The 10,447-nt window shown below is 34.0% G+C and overlaps 1 pseudogene; it reads left to right on the top strand.

Moving 5' to 3' along the window:
- Positions 1-5,183, top strand: part of LOC103605413 — a 19,841-nt pseudogene extending 14,658 nt beyond the window's left edge.
- Positions 5,184-10,447: the final 5,264 nt, after the last annotated feature.

Genomic DNA, 10,447 nt, shown 5'->3' on the forward strand with positions numbered 1-10,447 from the left:
GTATTAAATAAATGTTAGCTATGGTTTTCATCTTTATGATTTCCCTCCTTTCTCTTTTTTCACCACCTGTTTAAATTCTACTCTTCCTTTAAACCTTAAATCAAAGGTCATCTCCTGCATGGAATATCCCTTAATCATCTAGCTGGAAGACTAATACCTTCTTCTGAATTACCAAACCACTTAGTTTCTTGAGTCAATAAGCATTTACTAAGGATCTACTACACGCCAAGTTCTGTGCTAAGACAAAAATGAATTATACATTCAAAGGAGCTTTCAATCTAGAAGAAGAGATAGACATATGAACAGCAGTTACTCAGAAGTATAAAACACCACAGCTGTAGAATTAGGTACAATGAGGAGATGAAGCTGCAAATGCAGTCGCGAGGGGCTAAATAATGAAAAATATGTGTGTATAGTAAGCTAAGGCATACGGACATTATCTTGTAGATAACGCAAATCTATTGATAATTTTTTAAGTAGGACAGTAGAATGTCCAGATTCCTATTTCATAATAATTCAGGTGGAAGAATGGAAACTGGAAGTCTTTGAAGAAAAACCATTGTAATATTGCAACAAGATATGATGAGGTCTTGACCTACTGCAGTGGCAGAAGGATAAATTTGAGAAACACTTAAGAGTTAGATTTGTGGGACTTTAATTCACACAGAAGCATCAAAACCCCACAGATTCTCAAAAGAGAATTCAAGGTAAAGAAAGTAACTCCAAGTTTCTGGTTTGAGTGACTGAACGAGTGGTAATACTATTGACTGAGAAGAGAACATTCAGGGGGATTAGCAGTTTTCTTGGTTATCTGATTTTGGTCCTTATCAAGAATATAGTTAAACTGCAGTGTAAGAACCTATTTATCCCATCATGTTGACCCTTTGATTCAGTCATTGAAATCCTTACTTGGATGTAGAATAGGCATCTTAAACTCATGTCCAAACCTGAATTCTAGATTTCCCCCAAACTTGCTCTTTCCATAGTCACCATCATTTTCCTTATTAGTAATTGACATCTCCATTCTTTTAGTGGCTTGCACTGGAAACTTTGGATCCAATCTTGACTCTTCCCTTTTCTCATATCTCACAGCCAATTTTAATTCTAATTGGCTTTACTTTCGCAATACATACCATGTCATACCCACTGCTAATTGCTATTGCAAGCCACCATCCTTGCATTCTCACTGTCTTTTCTGCATATTGATTTTTTTTGATTGCTTGGTGGGTGGCTGGTAAGAGGATGTGAACCCTTGACTTTGATGTTATCAGAACCACGTTCTAACCAAGTGAGCTAACAGGCCAACCCTGTATGTAGATTTTAAAAATAAGTCAAGGTATACTTAATGCCACTGAACTGTACACTTAAAATGATTGAAATGGCAAATTTTATGTTTCTTTTACCACACACAAGTATTTTTTTTTTAAAAAGTCAAGTTGTGCGTTCTTTAAAACTCTCCAGTGGCTTTTCTCTTTGTAGACAGAAAATCTTGCAATAGCCTGCAGGACTTTACATAATCTGTCCCTCCCTTAGTCCCACCAAATCCCCACTGTCTTAGACTTCACCCCTTACCACTTTCCCCTTCTGTCTCTTCAGCCTCCACAGTTAGCCTGCTGCCTCCAGCATTTGTACTTGCTCTTCTCTCCACCTAGAGCACTGCTCCTCCCTAGATTTCCACAGGGTAAGCTAATCATTTTCTTCAGGTTTCTTCACTGTCTAACCTATGTCTAAAATGGAACCTCCTTCCCCTGCCCTGTCACTCTGTCCCTCTTATTTTGCTTTATAATTCCATAGCTCTCCATGTCACTCATCGTTCTCCGTGCTATATATTTATACACAAGGGTACTTCAAGAAGTTCATGGAAAGATAAGTATCATGTATCTTTTTTTTTTATTTTTTGGTGGCTGGCTGGTACTGTATTATCTTTCAGTTCAGTGTATCCATGAAGTTTTTGAAGTACCCTTGTATTTGATGGCTTTTTGTTTAATGTCTATCCATTTATTAGAATATAAGTTCTCATGAAACAAAATAGAATATGAGTTCCCATTATATCTTTACCAATTAGTAAAACGCTTGGCATGTTGAAGGTGCTTAATAAATATTTGGTGAATAAATTAATAATGAATGATGTCCCTTGACCCAGTAATACTGTTTTAAAAACACAAAAGNCCTGTCACTCTGTCCCTCTTATTTTGCTTTATAATTCCATAGCTCTCCATGTCACTCATCGCTCTCTGTGCTATGTATTTATATACAAGTGTACTTCAAGAAGTTCATGGAAAGATAGTATCATGTATCTTTTTTTTTGGTGGCTGGCTGGTACTGTATTATCTTTCAGTTCAGTGTATCCATGAACTTTTTGAAGTACCCTTGTATTTGATGGCTTTTTGTTTAATGTCTATCCATTTATTAGAATATAAGTTCTCATGAAACAAAATAGAATATGAGTTCCCATTATATCTTTACCAATTAGTAAAACGCTTGGCATGTTGAAGGTGCTTAATAAATATTTGGTGAATAAATTAATAATGAATGATGTCCCTTGACCCAGTAATACTGTTTTAAAAACACAAAAGCAAAGAATAATTTATCATTTAGTAAATATATGTGCCAACAACTCTAAGTTTTCTGGAGTTGTTCAATAATAAATGTTACTATATTTTTTATTTTGACCAGACTTGTTTTCAATTCATTTTTTATTTGAAAATTTCAATCATTGATTTACTCATTATACTTATTTGGCATCTTTTACGGAAATAGCCCTAAACTCTGCAATTGAATAAAGAATAAGGAAGAAATAAGGGACAAGTTTCTTGCATATTAGACCCTCTAAAATTAATATCCAGAGCTTTTCCTTTGAACATAAAAAATAATATTTTTGAAATAATATGAATTTTTATTACCAAAGGTGGACTAAAGATTTAAATTTATAAAATTTTGGCAGTAGAAACTCACATTATCTCAAATATGTTTTAATGTATTATGCTGTAATGGCACGTCTTGCACTTGGCAATCTTGATAATACAGGAATCTTTCTTTGACTATATTCGTAATCACATACATTGCCAAAGAAAGATCCCTGCATTATCCGTGTTACCAAGTGCAAGACATGCCTTTATGATTTTTATATACAGTCAAGTTCTATGACAGATTGTATAGTAGTAAACATACCCTTTGGGAAGCAGTAAAATGACAGTTAATAGGACTATTCTAACAAATGAAACACTTTACCTGGCTAATTGCTTTCCAAACAGGTGTCATTTCAGCACAATAAGAAAAGAAAAACTGGGCTGGCCTATGGAGCCATTTTTCTGTGTAACGTGATATTTAAATACACTTTTAGTTTGCCTAAGTACCAGTCTAAAATGTTCATTTTGTAGGGCCAGCCCATGACTCACTTGGGAGAGTGTGGTGCTGATAACACTAAGGCCACGGGTTTGGATCCTATATAGTGATGGCCGGTTCGCTCACTGGCTGAATGTGGTGCTGACAACACCAAGCCAAGGGGTGAGATCCCCTTACCGGTCATCTTTTTTAAGAAATAATAAAATAAAATAAAATAAAATAAAAAAGTAAATAAAATAAAATAAAATAAAATAACTTAAATAAATTAAAAATAAAATAAAATAATAAAGTATTTAAAATAATGTTCATTTTGTAACTGAATAAAGTATATATGTCATCTCATAAAACTGTTATTAAATCACACATTTCGCAAATTCAGTTATATTGCTATTTAAATAATACTTTGCATAAATAGTAATATCAGATGCATATTTCATCTGACAATTTTGAAGAGAAGTTTTTAAAGTGTAAAATTAAATTATGGTCTCTGTATTTTTTTTTTTTACTTAATATCCTGTGAAATTACTATTATGTGCCCTAATTTGCATTTTACTCTCCCCCCCAATTTAACTATAGCATTTAAATGTGGGTAAGAGGTACAGTGAACATAAATATAAAGTTATTTTTTTACTAGACATGTAAAGTATATTTTTCACTTTTCTGAAAGCATTACACAGCTTACTGAACTTTTAGATGGAATCCGCATCTGTGGACTAGCATCTGTGAACTCTCATGTGAAAAGATAAGTGAGGTCATTGTTAGAGACTGATTGGTTTGTCTTGCAAAACAGAAAAATGGAATTTTATCTCAAAAAGTAAAACGTAAAATCACCACAAATTCACAGTTACATTCTCTAAAGACAATTGGAGTTGAAGGTGAGATGTTTCAAGAGGATGATCGTGGCGAGCTTTGATTTTGTTTTATTCATGTGTTTGCAGTAATGAATGGAGAATGGGTTCCTGAGTGTACTGACCAATAGATTATAAAAATATCCCTCAGAGATTTTTTTTCCCCAATAGAAATTGAAATGTGGTGTTTATTCTGTTAAAGGAAAATGTCTAAGGGATAGAACAGTGACTTTTCCCACCTTTTTTGTAAAACTCTGGTACCTTTGAGGAATTGAGCTTCTTATAATATTCATATTTTTCACAAGGATCATGGCTTGTGAAATAATTTAAATACATTAAGGAATGTTTTTAATTTAAATCAGTGATCAGTAGTGAAGAAAATGAATTTAATAGGACCTGCTATGCCAATAGCTTGTATTCCAAAAAGCAACTTCTAAAATGCTGCTGGGATTCTTCAAAGGACTAAGAGTAGGTCCTTGTTTTGTGTACGCATTATTTAAACCATGAACAAGTTTTCAGATATCCACTGATTTATGCTATGGGCTTATCCATTTGGTTATAAAGCCATATATAACTTTATCATGTAATCACTGACAAATTGTTTCTATACAATAACTGGCAGAGTAGCTCCAGAACAAACACTTGAAAAAAATGTCTGAGAGAAAAAAACTTAAATGGACAGTAATTTGTATTTTAACAGTTTTTGTGAACGATTTATAAAATATTTTGTGTAGCTCATAGTACATATTTTGTTCTCCAAAAGAAGAATCCCATTCTGATTTTCCATATGGATCATTTCCCCATATTGCTAGACCTAAACACTGGCAAACTGGTCATACAGGTGAGTCAAGTTTTCAGACTATTTATAGTAAATGGTGTTTTTTCTTCTAATTCATGACTTACTTTTTTTCCTCTCTTAAATCAGCTTTTCTTGTCAAGTTGAGGAAGTTCAAACCACAATTTAACGGTCAAAATATTAAAGAAGTCTGGGTTATAATAAATAATAGGGAGAAAATGTTAAGAATGATAAATCACCTTAAAAATTGTAATACAAGATGTAACAGTTCTTTAATCTCTGTTATTCCTCTTAGAATCTTTTTAATCAGCTTGAAATAACTTCAGAATTGTTCTGTGTTATGATATAAATCAAATGTTTGGGGAAACATGAATTAAGGAACAATAATAAGGAACAGGGCTTATTATTAGTCATACGAACCAGTTATTTAGCATTTGTCTTGTACCATACGTTATGCATGTTCTTTACTTAATATGTGCAACTCATATTTAAGGTCGTCCATATTTTAGAGATAAACAAACAGAAGCTTCGAATGGTTAGTTTGTTGTTTAAATATAGGTATTTTATAGGTTTTAAAATACAGGTTGAATATCCCTTTTCCAAAATGCTTGGGATCAGAAGTGTTTCAGACTTCAGATTATTTAGGATGTTGGAATATTGGCAGAATACATACCAGTTGAGAATCCCTTATCCAAAATGTGAAATGCTCTAACGAGAATTTCCTTTGAGCATCATGTTGACACTCAAAAGTTTCAGATTTTGGAGCATTTCAGAATTCCAGTTTTCGGATTAGGGATGCCCAACCTGTAGTAATACATGTGCTGCTTTTCCTGAATTTATCCTGTAGGTTAATTCTGGAATTTTTTTGTGCTTCTAAGTGTTGATCATATAATGAGCATAGCCCTTATCACATTATTAATTGATATTCCCTGATTGTGCCTTAAGTATAAAGAACCCAAACCTGGATAACTAGGATAAAAATAAGCGGGGAAAGTTTAAAGCAGGATCTATTTTTGAGGAAAAGTTATTTGCTTTTAGATAATCTAATAGTTGGAATATTCCGTGCCTACCTTCATGACCCAGGCTAAGGCTTGGTATATTTTTTTCTCTTGACTTCGCTCTAAAATGTCAGTTGTCCCAGGATAATACATAATATATACCCATGTTTCACCTGGACCAGCCAAGGTGTCATATGGCGTAAGACAGCATAAGGTAAACAGAAACAAAAGTTGTTAAATTAAAAATGTGCTGTTTATTCGGATAGAACTGGGCTCCCATCCTGTTATTGTTATTGCTATTGTTTTACCTGGTAACGGTGTGACTTTTCTGAGTTTGTTTTTTTCATCAGCAAAACGAGCATCATAATGCCACTTCAAGATCTCTTTGGGGGTTGAGTGTTAAGTGAGATTACCTTTTTGAACGCCTGGCTCATGATTGGTGATTGTGATGTATGTAAATTTGTAAAGAATGCTTCATCCATTCCTCACTCCCCAAAGTGAGATGTTTTGACAGTGTTATCACCCCACCTTGTCAAATTGAAAAAAACATTTTATTCTAAATGTCATAAATATGTTTATGTAAAACTTATTTTTTGAACATGTTGTTTTTAAGAAAAAAAAATAAATGTAGAAAAACATGTTTTTACCTGAAAATCAAGAAGTTGCTTGTGTTTGAAACACAGGTGGAAGAACTGATAGCCATCTATACTAAATTTTAGTATAAAAGCCTGGAGCAGAACATCAGCTCTTGTGTTTCTCTTGGAGAATGCTGAATTAAGTTTTCTACAACCACAAATCATCAGGTAATTCCAACCTTATGTGGACTGAAGGAAGAAAAATTTGCTAGCAGTGATCACTACTGGGAATCTGACGCTGCTTAGGCAGTGAGAGACTGAGCCCACTCTCGATAACATCATGTGTCCCTATTACCCTCCACTGTTCCCTCCCCCCGACCTCCATTAGTTCACTCACTGTAAAGCCTATGGGAAGAATATGAATATAAATTTTTACTGGTCAAATGTGTGTGTGATCAATACTTTTTCTTTGTGTTGCCTGTACTCATATTCAGAAACAAAAGGTTTTTCAGTTAACCTTTAGTTAATACAGAGAATAAGACAGTGATGGGTAAATACTTGTTGCTTCCTGTATAGGACCTATGAATCCTAAATGAAGGATTTTATACAGGGACAGGATGAAATTACAGTTCCTTTTAAAATCAATACCTGACTTTTCATCCATAGTCAAAGACCTGCTTTGTTTCCAAAGCACACAGACTGGCAGAGCCTCTTACTCCCTGGGTGGGCTCCAATTTCCTGTTGTGATATCAAGGCCTAGATTAGAGTGTTACCACTGTAAATCTATCTACAGGAGCTAATCTGAATAAAATGTAACTCTTTCTGTTCTGCTTTCTGTTCATATCTGTTCAGATTGTCTTTGGAATTCTCTCTCAACTCACTCAATACAACCTTTCATCAAGGACATGGTTCTTAATTTCACCACTGGACTTCTGTAGCAGTTTACTTTCACTGCCAAAGGCAGGATTTCACTGAAAGCACAGTAGAGCATAATGGTTAGGAATTCTGCTTCTAGTCAAGGGTCAGATGTGGATTCAAATGCCATTCCACCATCTCGGGCAAATTACTCAACCTCTGGAAGTCTCAGTTTCCTTATCTGCCAAATGGAGATAATACTATTTACCTTATGGTTAGCTGTGAATATTTAATGATATTATGAATGTAAAATGCTTACTCTATTGCCTTCGGCATTTTAAATATCCAGTAAATCTTACCTACTATGAGGATCAAAGTGTGTAAAGGCAAAAGGAGCTGGGAGAAAGGGGAGGGATGCTAAAATGCAATTCTTTTAATTTAGCTTATGGGTGAGTGTAAAGGCAAAAGGAACTGGGAGAAATAGGAGGGAAGCTATAATGCAATTCTTTTAATTTAGCTTATGGGGGACCCTATTTACCTTCAATTATGAGTGAAAAAATAAAAATTATGCTTGGAATTGTTGAAAGGGAAGAGACTATACTTGTTACAAAGTTTTTGAGTGATTGCTATTGCCAGGGAAGGGAACAATGACTAGGCATGACACCTACCTTCAAAAGTCTTAGAGTCTAGTTATCCCCTTTAGTAAAGTTTCGAGTTAATCTCATAGGGACGTGGTAAAAATAAATAGGTGAAATTCTGAAATACTGTGGGTCTGCTAATTTCTTATGACAGAGTTGAAAGAATAATGAGAAATCTGTCAGTCCTATCTTCAGTTGGTTGGAAATCTGGAAGAAAGGCTTTATAAGAAGTTAAAAGGATCACTGATAGTAGATTATTATTCTAGTACTGTTTCGAATCTAGAAATGTCAGAGAACTACTATATATATATGAAAATAATTTGAATGAAAATTAGGGTGTGGTTGTATTTCCAATCCATATGATTATTTTCTAATTAATATGGTATTGTTTACAGCCACTTAAACCCCAACAAAAATGAAATATGCAAATAAATTATGGTTCTTATAACAGGTGAAGATTAAAAATTAGGTTTTCAGAGACTAAACAATTACATGGGAAAATGATTTAAGATAAAAAGAAAAAGCAGGCCTTGATATAGTATGGTTCTGATTTTGTTAGAAATAAAGTATATAAAAGTAAACAAATAGATGATGAGATTACAAGTAAATTTATTTTCTTCTTGAAATTCCTTTTTGTTTTCTGTTTGGTTTATTTTGGCGGCTGGCCAGTACAGGGAGCCACACCTGTGACCTTGATGTTAACAGTACCACGCTGTCCCAAGTGAGCTAAAATGCTTGTCCTTGAAATGCCTTTTTAATAAAATAAACATTTCAAAGAAACGATTCTGTCTCTTAAAATACTAAATACTTAAAATGCTTGAGGCTTATGTTGCATTCGGTTTCAACTTAATATATCACATTAATAATCCTTTTTGTATAGGTATGCTAACACAAAACAGATAAGGACACGACAAAAAGTGAAAAGGGAAAACTTCCAAGACTAACCTAACTTATATTTTTGTAGTACATAAATTATTACGTATCCATGCCTGTGAGGACTAACTTGAGCTCAATAACTAATATGCATAAATCCAATTCTGGCGTATCAATGATTCATACCTTGAGAATAGCTACAAGCTTGAGAAGGATCAACTATTATATCCATTGAGACTGAGTTGTGTAACTCCTGAGAATGTTTTTCCATCACCTCTACTGTATCACTGGATGATGACGATGTAGACAATCCCAGTCTAACATATCTTTTTCTTCCTGTTTTACCACAGAGTGAACAATCTACTGGTTTGGCACTAGGTCCCCGGGGCAATTGAACTTCATCTCTGTTGTACCTTCTGACAGCTCCACTGTGATGCACAGAGCGTTCTCGTTGCCATATATAATGGGTTGGTGCAATGGCCATAACCTATAGTGCAAAGCTTACTTTTAGAATTTTAGTGAGATTTTAGTAAAATTAAGTACAAAAATTATAACAAAAAAGAACAGCTGTCTCTAAAAGCAAGATAAAAATCTAAGTTACCAATTTTTAAAAAAATCTCCAGATAAGGCAGTATTACTAAGCACTCATCCCCCCTTATCAGAGGTTTCACTTTCCACGGTTTCAGTTACCCGTGGTCAACTGCTGTCTGCAAATAATACATACAATAAAATATTTTGAGAGAGAGGGTCCACATTCATATAACTTTTATTACAGTACACTGTTATAATTGTTCTATTTTATTATTAGTTATTGTTCTTAATCTCCTATAGTGCCTAATTTATAAATTAAACTTTATCATAGGTATGTACATGGTGTCCATGGGGGATTGGTTCCAGGAGCTCTCTCAGATACCAAAATCCATGGATGCTCAAGCCCCTGATACAAAATGGCACAGTATTTTCATATAACCTAAGCACATCCTCCCATATACTTTAAATCATTTCTAGTTTATAATATCTAATACGATGTAAATACTATGTAAATAGTTATTATACTGAATTGTTCAGGGAATAATGACAAGAAAAAATACTACAGGTTTAGTACAGACAAAATTTCTTTTCTGAATATTTTCAATTTGCAGTTGGTTAAATCCACGGATGGGGATTCCTCAGATATGGAGGGCTGACAGTATTTAAATTATTCCAAACAAGAAAAAGGACTGAAGCAAACTTCCAGACTGTATTTCCTTTTAATTCTGAGTATTCTAAGTTTGGGAAAGATAATACAGTTAGCCCAGAACAATACTTTGGAATGTGTTGGGTTAAAAAATTTAATTGAGGTTCCCAACTATGTATGTAGGTTAGGCTAATCTTAAAGTGTTTCCCATTATGGCAAGGGATATGGTGAGTAAGAACACATGTAACGAACATATGTATCTCATATGTAATATGGAGATAATGAGTGTCTATTTTAGAGGATTGTTGTGTGTCCCGACCTGCAGGATATTCAACGAGGACC

The sequence above is a fragment of the Galeopterus variegatus genome, unplaced genomic scaffold (assembly GCF_000696425.1).
Source record: "Galeopterus variegatus unplaced genomic scaffold, G_variegatus-3.0.2 Scaffold5795, whole genome shotgun sequence".
NCBI classification, from domain to species: domain Eukaryota; kingdom Metazoa; phylum Chordata; class Mammalia; order Dermoptera; family Cynocephalidae; genus Galeopterus; species Galeopterus variegatus.